This window comes from Sarcophilus harrisii, chromosome 3 (assembly GCF_902635505.1).
Source record: "Sarcophilus harrisii chromosome 3, mSarHar1.11, whole genome shotgun sequence".
In the NCBI taxonomy this organism is placed as follows: Eukaryota; Metazoa; Chordata; class Mammalia; order Dasyuromorphia; family Dasyuridae; genus Sarcophilus; species Sarcophilus harrisii.
The window spans coordinates 411660423-411675835 of record NC_045428.1 but is presented as its reverse complement, the minus strand read 5'-3'; the positions used below and the strand labels follow the sequence as shown (position 1 = coordinate 411675835).

At 34.7% G+C, this 15413-nt stretch overlaps 1 long non-coding RNA gene across 1 annotated transcript; it reads right to left on the bottom strand.

Annotated features, from left to right (window-relative positions):
• Positions 1 to 200: 200 nt before the first annotated feature.
• LOC116422461 lies at positions 201 to 14118 on the bottom strand. The gene is made up of 2 exons (XR_004233108.1): positions 13378 to 14118; positions 201 to 1290 (listed from the first exon to the last, which is right to left on the bottom strand). It is a non-coding gene; the product is annotated as an uncharacterized LOC116422461 (long non-coding RNA).
• Positions 14119 to 15413: the final 1295 nt, after the last annotated feature.

The window sequence follows — 15413 nt, the reverse complement described above, 5'->3', positions numbered from 1 at the left end:
TCCTCTCTCCTCATGACTGCCACTGAGTAAGAAGAATTGACATGATTGTCAATTCTATATATATGTTTCCTTATTTCCCTATAGACTTCCAAAGAAGTAGGAGCTAGATGAATCTACCTCAATTTTTTTCTTTTCTCTTCATTGTTGAAGGCTTTCAAAGCAGGCAAAGCTTATAGACTGTGACTTGTTTCCTTTTCTTCTTTTTTCTCCCTCTCTCTTTTCCCCCACTACTATAATATACGTGATCCACAAATTGCCAGCTATATTGAGAATAGACAATGCAGTGACACCTTTATTGTAGGAACAATGTTGATATTTCTATTTCTTGGATTGCCTTTATGATTTTTAGTAATTATTGATACATTTTTTTTGTTCTTGAGCAAATGATTTCCTGGGTGGTTTGAATGTTTATTTCTTCATTTTATACCAAATTGACATGTTCATTACTAAGCTAAGAATTTCTCTTTGGTGTATATTCCAATAATACACATTAAATACTTCTAGCTCTCTTTCCAGAGCAAAATATATAGCTATATTTTGCTATAACACTAAGACAAGCCTAAAAGATTCCAGGAACTTTGTGCTCCAGTAAAGTTGAGAGTATATAAGAGTTATTAGGTGATGGAAGATATAGGGCATCTTTCTTCTACCCCAAGTCCTCAAGGTGGGAGTTTGGATAGAGCATTCGGTAAGAGATGGGAGGAGATAGTCCATTCATCAATTTATATAGAGAAACCATTCACAGGTTAGACCTATATAACTTTTGAAAAGCACAAAGTTTGCTTCTTACAAGAATTTGGCCATTATTTTAGTTGCGTTTTCCAAATGAATTGACCTGATTCACTTATTTAACATAGCACTGCATGGTGGCTTTAATTGGGGACTATTTTAAATAAACTGGATGACTTGCTTCAGATCAGTAGGACTTGGCAGAACACAGTAGGAGTCCTGATGACCCATTGGATTTTTCTAACATTGACTGCTTCTTCTCTCACATCCTGTCAGCATATCACACAGTGAGCCCATTTTACATGGTTATACATTGGGAGCATGAGGTGCTCTGTAGCTTATTTACTCACAACAGACACAACAGGAGTTATAATCAAAGGAATGATGAGGATGCACAGTTGTTAAGGGAAATGGAACAGATGGTTAGAACAAATGACTTGATGCTCCTGGGTGACTTCAAATGTTCAGGTATTTGTTGGAGAAAATATGCAGAGCAGCAAATGTCCTCAATAATCTTTTAAATGTCATAGTAGATAATTTTCGTTCAGAAATGGTAGGAAACTAAAAGAAAAAAAAGTGAATCTCTATTAGAAATCATTTGACAATAGAAGAGGGAAAAATGTTTGGTGACATAGTGAGAATTGAGGGACTGTCCATTAATCACAACCAAATATTCTTCATTCTTCATATATAATGTTAATATTAATGCATTAATATTGTAAAGGCATACATATCTTGAGGGAATAGATGTATACTAAGCCATCTAGGTGCTTATCCAGTTTTCCTTCTGATCAATAAGTATGCATTTGAAAAATGACTGGTTGAAGCAGCTGATTAGGCTTGGCATCAGGAAGGCCTAAATTCAGATATGACCTCAGGCAATTACTAACAGTATGGCCCTAAGCAAGTCACTTAACCTGTTTTCCTCAGTTTTCTCAAATACAAAATAGCAATAATAATTGCATCTACCCATGGATTGTAGTGAGGATCAAATGAATTTTTTTTTTTAAACATAGCCCCGTGTCTGAAAAGTAGTAGGTTCTATATAAATACTTATTCCCTTACCTCTCTCCCTTGTATTTCAGTGTTCTATAGGCAATAAAAATAACGAACAACTTGTCCAAGTAGAGATTTAACCTAAGACTGTGGCTCCATCAATATCATGTCCCAATCAAAAGAGCTAAAAAGCCACAGACTGAGATAGAGGGTAATATAATGAATACAGAACAGAAGGCGATATGCATTATAACCATAAAGAGTTAATAAACTTTTGGAAGACAAACTCTGGAACTAAAGGACATAATGACAAACTTGAAGTTTTTCATTAAAAACAAAACTAAAATTGCCAAGGAATTGAACCGCTTAGGGCAAATTGATTATTTTAGGTATTGATTGATTTTTAAATCAGTCATCCTTATTCAGTATTCATCATACTTCAAACTTTAATTAAGCAAATAAACCAAACTCATCGATGTTAGAAGCATCTTGCCCTTGAACTAGACTCAAAAGTAACCACAGATCGATTTGGCCAAGTATTGTACAGGAAAAGTTTCCTAAAAATGTCTTTAAATAGGGAAGATTTGTATATGTATTGTAGGAGAAGAGTTATCATAGATTGAGAGATAGAAAGTTTATCTCATTAAATCCATTCTCTTACTTTTAAAAATAGGCCCAAACAGTTGAGTTTCTTGCCTATGATTATACCAGTAGTAACTGGCCCAAAAGTGATTTAAAAATCAGGCCCTCTTACTCTAAATAAAGAGAAGTGGTTTTTGTTTGTTTGTTTATCCCACTGTACTCTTCACTTCATTGCTTCTTTTCTTAGCAACCAGGATCTGGGTTCAGAAGAAACCTTAGGAAGGAAAAAGATAATGATCCAAATTTACTGATCTGAAAGTAGTCAGTGCTACCAATCTGCAGGATGATCATCAGATGTACCAAAGGAAACTATTGCCAAAAGAAACAGAAAAAAACAATTACAAGAGCAACAAAAAGAATCACAGAGATTTCCATAAATTAATAATAACATATGTTTATAAAGTCCTGCAGAAACTCATTTTCTTGTAGCCAATTTAATCACAATCTTCTTTAAAAAATTACAAATGGAAGTCCTGTTCCATCAACACCAAGTAAAACTATATTACTTTTTAGACAATTGCCTTTTCTTTCCTGGGTTATTAATTCTGAATGGAAATTCCATATTCTGTTTCCACATTTGGAAACTTACTACTTAAGTATGACCCTGGGCAAGTCATTTAATCTTTTTCCCAGTTTCACCAACTGTAAACTGGGGAAGATAAAACGCATAACTCACAGGATTGTTTGTTGGATCAAATAAAAGAATATTTGTGAAGCAATTTCCACAGTTTTGTGTTGGTCAAATGAAGTATTTGTCAAGTACGTAGCATAGAACCTGGTGCAAAAAAAATGCTAAATACATACTTATTTACTTCCTCTTCCTTTTCTGGCATTGTACTAAGTCTTGGAGATACAAAAATAAAAACAAAACAAAACACTTATTGATTTCAAGGATTTCATAGTCTAATGGGGATACCACATGCTAACAACTATGTAAAAACAAGAGATATGGGGTACAAACTTCAGGTAATTATAGAGGGAAAATTCTAAGATTAAGGAGGAAAGGCTTTCTGCAGAAGTTGAAACATCAATTGAAACTTGAAGGAAGTCAAGAGGTAGAACTAAAGAAGGTAATATTTTACAGGACTAAGAAACAGTGAATCAAAATAAAGAGTCTAGTTATAGAGTATATTGTTAAAGGAACAGTTAAAAAGTTATAAGAAGGAATGTAAAATGAATGGAAGAGTATGAAAGGTCCAGGTTTTGAAAGGTTTTGAAAACAAAGTGAGGATTTTATATTTGATTCAAGAAGTAATAAGTAGGGGCGGAGCCAAGATGGCGGAGAAGACACACACGACTTTCTAAGCTCTTCTCTTACCCTCTTTATAAATATTATATCGAGCCTCAAAAATAGTCTTGACTGCTAAAATTCGTAAAGATAAGAAGTAGAACAACTCACCGGCCGAAGAAAATCTGCAGTCTCGCCAAAAAAAGGTTGGTTCCGGGGCCAGGGGGGAGATCAGCGCAGACGGGGAGAGAAATGTGGTTCCGAGTAGAGCCTCAAACTGAAAGTGAAAGCACAGATCTCAGCACAAGCCCGCAGCCCAAACCCGCAGTACAGGGCTTTTCCTTGGGGCAGCTGTGATCCTGCACGGCAGGAGGACGCAGCCCGGGTTAGCCTCCAATCTGCGCAGGGGGGGCTCGGCTTGGGGCCATAGAGCTTTTCCTAGGGCCGATTTGCATCAGACAGAGACTCTGGGCAGAGTTTGCGGTGGTCTGCGGTCTGCTGTCAGCTGCTAACACTCACAGTCCCACAAGAGGCTCCGGCCTGGGGCAATGACACTTTCACTCCTTAGTCTCTAGCCTAGGGCAATCGCTAACCCACACAGCCCAACTGGGCACTTGGATAGCTTGGCCAGTGCTGAATCCCCTTCCTGTTGGGGGAAGGGAAGACTCTCACTCAGAGCACTCCCAAACCTCGGAGCCGGAAATCGGTTTACATCTCTCCCTGCTCTGCAGAGGAAGCTGGTAACCCCCTTGCCTAGGAGACATACCCTAAAGGCTTTAAAACAGGAATAAAAAGATGAAAAGAACCATCGACAGCTTCTATGCAGAAAAAGAGCAGGTCAGCAAACCTGAAGAGACCTCAAACAGCAAAAATGCATCAGACTGTCCTCTTTTACATGATGCTCTCATAGAAGAGACCATTAAAAGTCTCAAAAGAGAGTTAGAAGATAAATGGGGAAAGAAAAGAGAAGCCTTACAAAAGAGCAACAACTTCCTGAAATACTAATTGGAAAAGTTAAAATATTCCCAGGAAGTGCAGGGAAACAAAATTGGTGAATTGGAAAAAATAAAAAAATCTCAGGAAAGTAAGAATTGTGAATTGGAAAAAATAAAGAACTCGCAAGAAAGTAGGATCTGTGAATTGGAAAAAGAAAATAATTCACTAAAAAAAAAAATTAGTGAAATGGAAAAAAATTCCACAGACCAAAACAATACATTCAAAAACTCAATTGGACATATACAGAAAGAAGTAAAAAAAGCTAATGAAGAAAATAATTCTTTAAAAATTAGAACTGAACAAATAGAAACTAATGATTCATTGAGACAGCAAGAATCAGTCAAGCAAAAACAAAAAAATGACAAACTGGAAAAAACCATGAATTATCTACTTGCAAAAACGACAGACTTGGAAAATAGATCTAGGAGAGATAATCTGAGGATTATTGGACTTTCTGAAAACTATGATGAAAAAAAGAGCCTAGATACTATTTTACAAGAAATCATCAAAGAGAACTGCCCAGATGTAATAGAATCAGAAGGTAAAATAGGCATTGAAAGAATTCATCGAACACCTTCTGAAAGAAACCCTAAAATAAAAACCCCAAGGAATATTGTGGCAAAATTTCAGAACTATCAGATTAAGGAAAAAATTTTACAAGCAGCCAAAAAAAAACCATTTAAATACCGAGGTGCCACAATAAGGATCACCCAAGATCTGGCTGCCTCTACATTAAAGGAAAGAAGGGCCTGGAATATGATATTCCGAAAGGCACAAGAACTTGAGATGCAGCCAAGAATAAACTACCCAGCTAAGCTGAGCATTTTCTTCCAGGGAAGAAGATGGACATTTAATGAAACAAATGAATTCCATTTGTTTCTGAAGAAAAAACCAGAACTAAACAAAAAATTTGATCTCCAAGAATAGAACTCAAGAGATGCAGAAAAGGTAAAAATAACTCTTGAGAATTGTATTTCTGTTGTGGATATACAAAAAGAATACATGTATAATTTGATTGTACTGATATAACATAAAAAAGGGAAGTAGATATGGAAAAGGGATGATGGCAGAATAAGGTGGGAAGGAGGGATAAAAAGAGGGAAACCACATCCCACAAAGAGGCTAAGGAAACTTATCATATCTGAGGGAATTTAGAGAGGGGGAGGAACATTGTGTGAATCTTACTCTCATCAGAGTTGGCTCAAAGAAAAAATAATTGACATTTGTTTTAGAGAAAATTCTCTCTCGCCTCATTAAAAACGGGGGAGAGGAAAAGGGAAAAGAAAAAGAGTAATAAGGGAAGGAAGGGGGAAAGACTCAAAGGGGGGGAGGGAGGGATTATAAAGAGGATAAGTATCGTGATACAAGAGGGGTACATAAGTTTAAAAGGGGGAAAGAGGGTTGGGGGAGGCAAGAATAAGTAAAGCACAATCTGGGGTTATTAGGATGGCAGGAAATACAGATTTAGTAATTCTAACCGTAAATGTGAATGGGATGAACTCCCCCATAAAGAGGAGGCAGATAGCAGACTGGATCAAAAGTCAGAACCCTACAATATGTTGTTTACAAGAAACACATTTAAAGCAGGGGGATACATATAGAGTAAAGGTAAAAGGCTGGAGCAAAATCTATTATGCTTCAGGTGAAGTCAGAAAGAGGGTAGCCATCCTTATCTCAGATCAAGCAAAAGTAAAATCTGATCTAATTAAAAGAGATAAGGAAGGAAACACATCCTGCTTATGGTAGCATAAACAACGAAGCAATATCAGTATTAAACATATATGCACCAAGTGGTATGGCATCCAACTTCCTAAAAGAGAAGTTAAGAGAGTTGCAAGAAGAAATAGACAACAAAACTGTAATAGTAGGAGATCTCAACCTTGCACTCTCAGAATTAGACAAATCAAACCACAAAACAAATAAGAAAGAAATTAAAGAAGTAAATAGAATATTAGAAAAATTAGGTATGTTGGATCTTTGGAGAAAATTGAATGGAGATAGAAGGGAATATACTTTCTTCTCAGCAGTTCATGGAACCTATTCAAAAATTGACCATATATTAGGACATAAAGACCTCAAAATTAAATGCAAGAAAGCAGAAATAGTAAATGCTTTCTTTTCAGATCATGATGCAATAAAAACTACATTCAACAAAAAGTTAGGGGGAAATAGACCAAAAAGTAATTGGAAACTAAACAATCTCATCTTAAAGAATGATTGGGTGAAGCAGCAAATTATAGATACAATTAATAATTTCACTCAAGATAATGACAATGATGAGACATCATACCAAAATTTGTGGGATGCAGCCAAAGCGGTAATAAGAGGGAATTTTATATCCTTAGAGGCTTACTTGAATAAAACAGAGAAAGAAAAGATTAATGAATTGGGCTTACAACTAAAAAAACTAAAAAAAGACCAAATTAAAAACCCCCAATCAAATACTAAATTGGAAATTCTAAAATTAAAAGGAAAAATTAAAAATATTGAAAGTAAAAAAACTATTGAACTAATTAATAAAACTAAGAGTTGGTTCTATGAAAAAGCCAATAAAATAGATAAGCCTTTGGTAAATCTGATTAGAAAAAGGAGGAGGAAATGAAATTAGTAGTCTTAAAATGAAAAGGGGAACTTTCCAACAAATGAAGAGGAAATTAGAGAAATAATAAGGAGTTATTTTGCTCAACTTTATGCCAATAAATTTGATAACCTAAGTGAAATGGATGACTACCTCCAAAAATACAGACTTCCCAGACTAACAGAGGAAGAAGTAAATTGATTGAATAGTCCCATTTCAGAAAAAGAAATAGAACAGGCAATTAAACAACTCCTAAGAAAAATCCCCAGGACCAGATGGATTTACATGTGAATTTTACCAAACATTTAAAGAACAATTGGCCCCAATGCTTTATAAATTATTTGATAAAATAGGGAATGAAGGATTCCTACCAAATTCCTTCTATGACACAGACATGGTAATTGATACCTAAAACCAGGTAGGCTGAAAACAGAGAAAGAAAATTATAGACCAATCTCCTAATGAATATTGATGCTAAAATCTTAAATAAGATATTAGCAAAAGACTACAGAAAATCATCTCCAAGATAATACACTATGATCAAGTAGGATGTATACCAGGAATGCAGGGCTGGTTCAATATTAGAAAACTATCAATATAATTGGCCATGTTAATAACCAAATTAATAAAACCATATGATCATCCTCAATAGATGCAGAAAAAGCATTTGATAAAATCCAACATCCATTCTATTAAAAACACTGAATATAGAATAAATGGACTTTTCCTTAAAATAATCAGCAGCATCTATTTAAAACCATCAGTAAGCATCATATGTAATGGAGACAAACTGCAACCATTCCTAATAAGATCTGAGGAAAAAGGTTGCCCACTATCACCGTTACTATTTAATATTGTATTAGAAACGCTAGCTATAGCAATAAAAGCTGAGAAAGAGATTGAAGGAATAAGAATAGGCAATGAGGAAGCCAAATTATCACTCTTGCCGATGACATGATGGTATACTTAGAGAATCCAGAGATTCTCAAAAAGTTATTAGAAATAATCCACAACTTTAGCAAAGTTGTTGTTATAAAATAAACCCACATAAGTCATCAGCATTCTTATATATCACTAATAAAATCCAACAGTCAGAGTTAAAAGAGAAATTCCATTTAAAGTAACTACTGATAATATAAAATATTTAGGAATCTATCTGCCAAGGAAAATCAGAAACTTTAGAGCAAAATTACAGACCACTTTTCACACAAATTAAGTCTGATCTAACCAATTGAAAAATATTAAATGCCTTAGATAGGGCGAGCAAATATAATAAAGATGACAATATTACCTAAACTAATCTATTTATTTAGCGCTATACCAATCAGATTCCCAAAAACTATTTTTGTGACCTAGAAAAATAACAACAAAGTTCATATGGAAAACAAAAGGTCAAGAATTTCAAGGGAATTAATGAAAAAAAAATCAAATGATGGTGGCTTAGCTGTACCAGATCTAAAATTATATTATAGAGCAGCAGTTACCAAAACTATTTGTATGCCTTCTAAGGAATAGATTAGTTGATCAGTGGAATAGATTGGGTCTCAAGGGATAAAACAGTCAACAAATATAGCAACCTAGTCTTTGATAAACCCAAAGATCCCAGCTTTTGGGATAAGAACTTACTGTTTGATAAAAATTGCTGGGAAAATTGAAACTAATATGGCAGAAATTAGGCATTGATCCATACTTAACGCTGACACCAAGATAAGGTCAAAATGGGTTCATGACCTAGGCATAAAGAATGAAATTATTAATAAATTAGAGGAACATAGGATAGTTTACCTCTCAGACCTGTGTAAGGGAAGGTTTATGACCAAAGCAGAACTAGAGATCATTACTGATCACAAAATAGAAAATTTCGATTATACTCAAACTGAAAAGTTTTGTACAAACAAAACTAATGCAGACAAGATTAGAAGGAAGCAATAAACTGGGAAAATATTTTTACAGTCAAAGGTTCTGATAAAGGCCCTATTTCCAAAATATATAGAGAATTAACTCTAATTTATAAAAATCGCTTCATTCTCCAATAGAAAATGGTCAAAGGATATGAACAGACAATCTCAGATGAAGAAATTGAAACTATTTCTAGTCATATGAAAAGATGCTCCAAGTCATTATTAATCAGAGAAATGCAAATTAAGACAACTCTAAGATACTACTCACACACCTGTCAGATTGGCTAAGATGACAGGGAAAAATAATGATGATTGTTGAGGGATTGGGAAAACTGGGACATTGATGCATTGTTGGTGGAGTTGTGAACGAATCCAACCATTTTGGAGAGTAGTTTGAAACTATGCTCAAAAAGTTATCAAACTGTCATACCCTTTGATACAGCAGTGTTACTACTGGGACTATATCCCAAAGACATTATAAAGAAGGAAAGGGACCTGTATGTGCACGAATGTTTGTGGCAGCCCTTTGTAGTGGCTAGAAACTGAAACTGAATGATGTCCATCAGTTGGAGAATGGCTGAATAAATTGTGGTATATGAAAATTGTAATATTACTGTTCTGTAAGAAATGACCACAGGATGATTTCAGAAAGGCCTGGAGAGACTTACACGAACTGATGCTGGAGTGAAATGAGCAGACCAGGAGATCATTATATACTTCAACAACAATACTAGATGATGACCAGTTCTGATGGATCAGGCCATCCTCAGCAACGAGATCAACCAAATCATTCCTAATGGAGCAGTAATGAACTGAACTAGCTATACCCAGAAAAAGAACTCTGGGAGATGACTAAAACCATTACATTGAATTCTAATCCTATATTTATGTACACCTGCATTTTGATTTCCTTCACAAGCTAATTGTACAATAATTCAGAGTCTGATTATTTTGTAAGCAAAATAACGTTTTAGTATGTATACTTATTGTGTATCTAAGTTATATTTTAATATATTTAACATCTACTGGTCATCCTGCCATTTAGGGAGGGTGGGGGGGGTAAGAGGTGAAAAATTGGAACAAGAGAGTTTGCAGTTGTTACATGCTGTAAAGTTACCCATGTATATATCCTGTAAATAAAAGGCTATTAAATTAAAAAAAGAAAATTATAGACCAATCTCCCTATGAATATTGATGCTAAAATCTTAAATAAGATATTAGCAAAAAGACTAAGAAAATCATCTCCAAGATAATACACTATGATCAAGTAGGATTTATACCAGGAACGCAGGGCTGGTCTAATATTAGAAAACTATCAATATAATTGGCCATGTTAATAACCAAATTAACAAAAACCATATGATCATCTCAATAGATGCAGAAAAAGCATTTGATAAAATCCAACATCCATTCCTATTAAAACACTTGAGAGTATAGGAATAAATGGACTTTTCCTTAAAATAATCAGCAGCATCTATTTAAAACCATCAGTAAGCATCATATGTAATGGAGACAAACTGCAACCATTCCCAATAAGATCTGGAGTGAAACAAGGTTGCCCACTATCACCGTTACTATTTAATATTGTATTAGAAACGCTAGCTATAGCAATAAGAGCTGAGAAAGAGATTAAAGGAATAAGAATAGGCAATGAGGAAGCCAAATTATCACTCTTTGCCGATGACATGATGGTATACTTAGAGAACCCCAGAGATTCTGCTAAAAAGTTATTAGAAATAATCCACAACTTTAGCAAAGTTGCTGGTTATAAAATAAACCCACATAAGTCATCAGCATTCTTATATATCACTAACAAAATCCAACAGTCAGAGTTACAAAGAGAAATTCCATTTAAAGTAACTACTGATAATATAAAATATTTAGGAATCTATCTGCCAAGGGAAAATCAGAAACTTTATGAGCAAAATTACAGACCACTTTTCACACAAATTAAGTCTGATCTAACCAATTGGAAAAATATTAAATGCTCTTGGATAGGGCGAGCAAATATAATAAAGATGACAATATTACCTAAACTAATCTATTTATTTAGCGCTATACCAATCAGACTCCCAAAAAACTATTTTAATGACCTAGAAAAAATAACAACAAAGTTCATATGGAAAAACAAAAGGTCAAGAATTTCAAGGGAATTAATGAAAAAAAAATCAAATGATGGTGGCTTAGCTGTACCAGATCTAAAATTATATTATAGAGCAGCAGTTACCAAAACTATTTGGTATTGGCTAAGGAATAGATTAGTTGATCAGTGGAATAGATTAGGTTCAAGGGATAAAACAGTCAACAAATATAGCAACCTAGTCTTTGACAAACCCAAAGATCCCAGCTTTTGGGATAAGAACTTACTGTTTGATAAAAATTGCTGGGAAAATTGGAAACTAATATGGCAGAAACTAGGCATTGATCCATACTTAACGCCGTACACCAAGATAAGGTCAAAATGGGTTCATGACCTAGGCATAAAGAATGAAATTATTAATAAATTAGAGGAACATAGGATAGTTTACCTCTCAGACCTGTGGAAGGGGAAGGTCTTTATGACCAAAGCAGAACTAGAGATCATTACTGATCACAAAATAGAAAATTTCGATTATACCAAACTGAAAAGTTTTTGTACAAACAAAACTAATGCAGACAAGATTAGAAGGGAAGCAATAAACTGGGAAAATATTTTTACAGTCAAAGGTTCTGATAAAGGCCTCATTTCCAAAATATATAGAGAATTAACTCTAATTTATAAAAAATCAAGCCATTCTCCAATTGAAAAATGGTCAAAGGATATGAACAGACAATTCTCAGATGAAGAAATTGAAACTATTTCTAGTCATATGAAAAGATGCTCCAAGTCATTATTAATCAGAGAAATGCAAATTAAGACAACTCTAAGATACCACTACACACCTGTCAGATTGGCTAAGATGACAGGAAAAAATAATGATGATTGTTGGAGGGGATGTGGGAAAACTGGGACATTGATTCATTGTTGGTGGAGTTGTGAACGAATCCAACCATTTTGGAGAGTAGTTTGGAACTATGCTCAAAAAGTTATCAAACTGTGCATACCCTTTGATCCAGCAGTGTTACTACTGGGATTATATCCCAAAGAGATTATAAAGAAGGGAAAGGGACCTGTATGTGCACGAATGTTTGTGGCAGCCCTTTTTGTAGTGGCTAGAAACTGGAAACTGAATGGATGTCCATCAGTTGGAGAATGGCTGAATAAATTGTGGTATATGAAAATTATGGAATATTACTGTTCTGTAAGAAATGACCAACAGGATGATTTCAGAAAGGCCTGGAGAGACTTACACGAACTGATGCTGAGTGAAATGAGCAGGACCAGGAGATCATTATATACTTCAACAACAATACTATATGATGACCAGTTCTGATGGACCAGGCCATCCTCAGCCACGAGATCAACCAAATCATTTCTAATGGAGCAGTAATGAACTGAACCAGCTATGCCCAGAAAAAGAACTCTGGGAGATGACTAAAAACCATTACATTGAATTCCCAATCCCTATATTTATGCACACCTGCATTTTTGATTTCCTTCACAAGCTAATTGTACAATATTTCAGAGTCTGATTCTTTTTGTACAGCAAAATAACGTTTTGGTCATGTATACTTATTGTGTATCTAAGTTATATTTTAATATATTTAACATCTACTGGTCATCCTGCCATCTAGGGGAGGGGGTAGGGGGGTAAGAGGTGAAAAATTGGAACAAGAGGTTTGGCAATTGTTAATGCTGTAAAGTTACCCATGTATATATCCTGTAAATAAAAGGCTATTAAATACAAAAAAAGAAGTAATAAGTAGTTAACAGAATATTTTGGCTAGAGGATGACATTCAAATAGATATTTTGGGGAAAAATCTATTTGAAAGCTAAATGGAAGTTAATGTTTGTTTTTAAAGAGAACTAATGTTATTAAGGGGTGATATTTTTCCTTATGGATTCAGTGTATTTAAGTGGAATGGAGCTGCACAAAGTCTTCAGTCTCTTCTTTTTTCCAGAGCTATCAATATCCAGTGGCAAGACAAAAGTCAAAATAACTACTGACAGCCTGGGATGCATTTGATGACTTTGGGAACTTGGATGTCTGAACAATCTCTAAGTGTTCCACAGCACCTGCTTCAGCCATGTTTATGACCACTGAAATTAATTGTTCTTATATGCCCATTTCTGTCCAGGGAAGTTTTTACATACTTGGGGTAGACACCCTCCTAATTCATCACTTTCTTTGAGGCTGTTGGTCACCATCAATTTAGTTTAGCTTACCTGCCAAGAATGGGCAGTATAACATAGCTACTCCACATGTTACAGCTTCTTGGACCACATGAAAAGCTTGGAGAATGGAAGAAATGATCATGAATATCAAAGATGGACAAGCAGGTCAGCATACCTTATCATTAGTGGGCCTAGTCTTGTCTGAGTACCCCATATACTGGAGTGGAAGAAAGATAACAAAGTGAAGAGACTTCAGTCAGAGAGATCAGTGGTTATTAGAATAGTCCAGAAGTAAGATAATGAGGATCTAGACCATGATGGTGGCAATATCATAAAAGAAAAGAGGAAATTAACAAAAGACATCTGGAAAGTGCAAATAATAGGATTTGATCACTGTTTGGATATAGGAGTGTTGAGTAGAAAGTATGTTGTCAAGAATGACAACCTATATTTTTGAACTTGGTGATTAAGAGGCTGGAGGTATTCTTGACAGAATAGGGAAGTTAGGAAAAGTTTAGTCTTTGGTGGAAAGATAATGAAGTAAGTTTTGTACATGTTGACTATAAGATGTCTGCAGCATTCTAGTTTGAGTTGTCTAAAAGGCAGTTGTCAGTTGAAGATTGGAGGTTGAGAGAGAGGTTAGAATTGTACAAGTAGATCTAAGAATCATAAATGTAGATATAATTATTGAAACCATAGGACCCTATTTTATCAATCATTAAGTGAAATAGTACATATAGAGAAAAGAAGGTGTTCAGAAAACTTGTAGGGAATTCCCAGGTAGAAGGTATGACATAAGTAGAAATTTAACAAAAGCGACAGAGAAGGAGAATTTATTTAGGTAGGAAAATAAAAAGGAGAGGGTGATGTCACAAAAACCCATAAAGAAAAGTACATTAAAAGGAAAAAAAATGTTGATCAATAGTGACAAATGCTTCAGAGAGTTCAAAAATGATGAAGATTAAGATAAGGTTCTTAGATATGGCAATTAAGATATTATTGGTAACTAAATAGAAAGTTATTACAATTAATTGACAAAGTCAGAAATCATAGTTAATTATAGGAAACCATGATATAAAAAGATATGAAGACAATGAAAGGGGGAGAAATGGAAGCAACTATTGCAGATAGGTTTTACAATGAGTTTAACTACAAAAGATAGGTGAGGTATAACTTGTAACTAAGAGGAACAGAGAGATGGAGCTTTTTTTAATATGGTGGGGGATGGAAGAAATGACTGGGTTTCTAATCATAATGGAAGTAGAGAATGGAAATAATAAGAAGAACCAATTTGTTGAAGATACAGGATGAAATAGAATAAGAGACATGCAGAGTAGTTGACTTTGTAAGAAAAAAGGCTCTCTCTATGTGAAATGAGTGACAAAAGAGATAGGGACAGAAGAAATCTGATGTGAAATAAAGAAGAGGGAGAAAGAAGATGCACTTAGGGAATTGTCTCATTTTTTCAGTGAAGTTTTTTTTCCCTTTGTCTCAACTTAAAAGAGTAGGCAACCAGATGGCAAATTGGATAAAATGCTGAGCCTGGAGTCAGGAGACTCACTTTTGTGGGTTCAATCTCACCTCAAGATACTCAGTGGATGTGTGACTTGGATAAGTCATTAAATCCTGTTTGCCTCAGTTTCTTCATTGGTAAAATGAATTGGAGAAGGAAAAAGCAAATCATTCTAGTATCTTTGCTAAGAAAACCCCAAATGGGCTCACAAAGACTTGGACATTGCTAAAAGTAACTGAATAGGACAGAAAGAGGGAAAATGTTAGCAAGTTTAAGAATGGATGAAAAGACAATAATAAGAAAAAATAGTTGCTGTCCTTACTGTCTTCATTTCCCTTTCTAAATTATAAACTTTTTGAGGGCAAGGAATGTACCTTCCTGCTCTTCATAGCCCAAAGTATGAAATATTTTGCACAGAATGGTTAAATGTTAGATAACAGAATAAGTGAGCATCCTACTTACTTTTTTCATATATGAGCTTTTTTCACTATATCAAATGCCCTCTACCCTCTTTGGGGTCAAAATTACATCTTACTGATGACACTTCTCAAGAACTCCTTAAATGTACTATTTA